Raw genomic sequence first — 3,256 nt, forward strand, 5'->3', positions numbered from 1 at the left:
ATGCCTCTGGGGCTCACTGAAGCTGAGTGAAGGCCTGCAGTGAATAGCAGCTGGTTTTCCTCCATCAATCCAGCTGATTGGCAGTGCCTACTGGAGAAAAACAGTGATACATTTTCAGACTGTGACTTCGGACTGCTGGCAAACCTATATACATGTGAGGGGAAGCCTGGAAAGGTAAGAGATGGATGGTGTGGTTGGTAAGAGAATGTGATGAATACTGTGTAGATTATTTTGATACTTGGAATTATAACTATTATAATTATGTTCATATCAATTTAAAAACCAAGTGAGATTTTATGCCTCACTATAATTTAAATTGTGCTTAATCATTGTGTATGAATCATTATATGTGTTCCTGGTGAATAAAACCTGCCTCTGGTTATGCATTGACATAAACAAAGTGCCCTTTAGGATCATCATTGAAATGATGTTTACATGAACTAAGACCTCCCTGTCTATGTTTGCTCCCAAAGGTTTACTTTAGGTCAACAAATATTTAACAGGAGACTCTAAACTGGTTGCGTAATCAGTGCTGAAAATTATTTAAAATGTTTCTGTCACGGTCAGGTCATAGAGGTGAGAGCCAAAAGGAGAACAGGTGGGTGCCTTGTGGGTGCTCTTAGGAAGTCCATGGAGGAGCACTGTCCTGATAAAAGCCTGGCTCTCAGAGGCACCTTCTTCATCCAGAAAGGGAAGGCCAAGATCCACATCATGGTCAAAAGATAAAACGTGCAGATATTTGTGTTGACAGGATTCTGTGACATGGTGTTGTGGTTTCAAGGCCCAATGCATGCTTATTGCTTTCTCTATCTAATTTCCATGACTTAAAATGTTTTGTTGCCAAACCATATCAATGGACACCAACAGTCAGAACTTATGTAGCCCTTATTACTGAGACCTCAAAGGCTGCTTAGACAGGGAGCCCAATTCTGATATTTTTCCCACTAATTGGTCTTTTGACCAATCCCATCAGATCTTTTTACATCAGCTCTTTTTTAGAGGTGATCTGATTGGTCAAAACACCAATTAGTGAAAAAAATATCGGAATTGGGCTGCCTGTTCAAATGCAGCCAAAGAGAGCATTACCATTTCTTGTCTTTCTGGTGCCCTCCTGTGCATAGCCAAGGGAGTTCTCAGCCTGCACACTCAACTCCAACGACGATGTGAACAAGTGGCCGAAACACTTTGAGGTACGCGCACCTCTCATCTGCCAGACCATGAGTATAGACTTAATCTTAATCTTAATCTTAATCTAATCTATCTTTTGTTTGCTATCTGCACTTTTTACTGACTGGCTTTTTATTGTCTATCCAGGGTTTGGACCTACGTGTGGAGCACACTCACTGCTTCAGCTGGTGGCCACTACTACATAGACACCACTCCTGACACCGTGGAATACCTGGGATACTTCATGCCTGCCGAGTTCGTCTACTGCATCGACCGACCCAAGGACACCTACGATGTGGGGAGAGACTGAAACATATGACACTTGACAGTCAAATCAATGTTAGAAAGTCTTACCTTTTGATCTTGATTATCTTACTGAATCAATAGTTGATGATTGTCTACAATATATCTTACATTATGCTTGATCAAAAGGCCTTTGCTTTGATGGTTTTACAACAAAGACCAAATTGTTTTAGTAAAGACAATACTGTGGACCTTAAACTAAAAGTTTTGAACAATAACTCAGAAACATTTCAAGAATCGTTTGATAAAAATGCTTTTGATTCAAATAATTCTAACATTTCATTATGTTGTACTTTTGGGAATTAACTACCCATCCATAATTTCTACGATAAAACAGCATCCGTGCTTTTCTTGTTATTATTTTCCCATTTTCTCAAATCAAATCGAAGTTTATTGGACGCGTACACAGTTTAGCAGATGTTATAGTGGGTGAAGCAAAATGCTTGTCTTACTCTTAACAGTGCATACAAATATATATAAAACATTTTTGATAATTTATGTTACTGTCCCCACTACAACGACAAATACTTAAATAAATACTTAAATAAATGTAATTTTGTCCTTAAAACATTTAATAGAAATACTGTAGAATTACATTACTTCCTATGGAGGACTGTGCCAAATGGGGAGTACCAATATGGCCGACCGGTGGCTTCAATGCCTCCCAATGGCCATACATAGCATCCGCAATCAGGGTTTGTAGACATCATTGGTTTCAACCCTCGGCCTTCGACAGGGGTTTAGTAAAACCATTTAACAGATGGAAAAAAGAATGAGGCTTTAATACATTTGAAAATGGCCTCCTATGGGCTCAGGGTCCAATCACAATCTATTGATTAGTCTATGCCAAAAAGAAATGGTCAGATTTCTGCAACTGATTTAAAGGCCCAATCAACAGTTGAAAACATAAGAAAGCGTCCTCCCCGCCATTGTTTCGGTAAAAAGCTGAGGGATAGGGCTGGGGAAACGTAACCATTCTAAAATTAACAGACAGGGCTATGGATGCAAGCCAGGAGTGACCATCCAAGATAACAAAATTATACACTGAACAAAAATATAAACGCAACATTTAAAGTGTTGGTCACATGTTTCATGAGTTGAGGAGCATTTCTGTCTGTAATAAAGCACTTTTGTGGGGAAAAACTCATTATGATTGGTTGGACCTGGCTGCCAAGTGGGTGGGCCTATGCCCTCCAAAGCCCACCCATGGCTGCAACCCTGCCCAGTCATGTGAAATTCATAGATTAGGGCCTAATTTATTTAAATGTAATGATTTCCTTATATGAACTCTAACTCAGTAAATTCTTTGAAATTGCTGCATGTGGCGTTTATATTTTTGTTCAGTGCATTCGGAAAGTATTCAGACCCCTTGACTTTTTCCATATTTTATTAAGTTACAGCCTAATTCTGAAATGGATTAAATAGTTTCCCCCCCTCGTCAATCTACACACAATACCCCATAATGACAAAGCCAAAAATAAAAAAAATATTCGCAAATTTATAAAAATAAAAAACTGAAATATTACATTTACGTAAGTATTAAGACCCTTTACTCAGTACATTGTTGAAGCACAATTACAGCCTCGAGTCTTCTTGGGTATGAAACTACAAGCTTGGCACATTCTTCTCTGCAGATTCTCTCAAACTCTGTCAGGTTGGATTGGGAGCGTCGCTGCACAGCTATTTTCAGGTCTCTCCAGAGATGTTCGAGGAAGAGTCTTGGGGGTTCCAGTCTTGGGAYTCTTGGGGGTTTTTCTCTGGCAGGCACTCCTTCTTCCATGGTATA

At 39.4% G+C, this 3,256-nt stretch overlaps 1 pseudogene; it reads left to right on the forward strand.

Moving 5' to 3' along the window:
• Nucleotides 1–1,922, forward strand: LOC111950515 (ester hydrolase C11orf54 homolog; annotated as a pseudogene).
• Nucleotides 1,923–3,256: the final 1,334 nt, after the last annotated feature.

This window comes from Salvelinus sp. IW2-2015, linkage group LG23 (assembly GCF_002910315.2).
Source record: "Salvelinus sp. IW2-2015 linkage group LG23, ASM291031v2, whole genome shotgun sequence".
In the NCBI taxonomy this organism is placed as follows: domain Eukaryota; kingdom Metazoa; phylum Chordata; class Actinopteri; order Salmoniformes; family Salmonidae; genus Salvelinus; species Salvelinus sp. IW2-2015.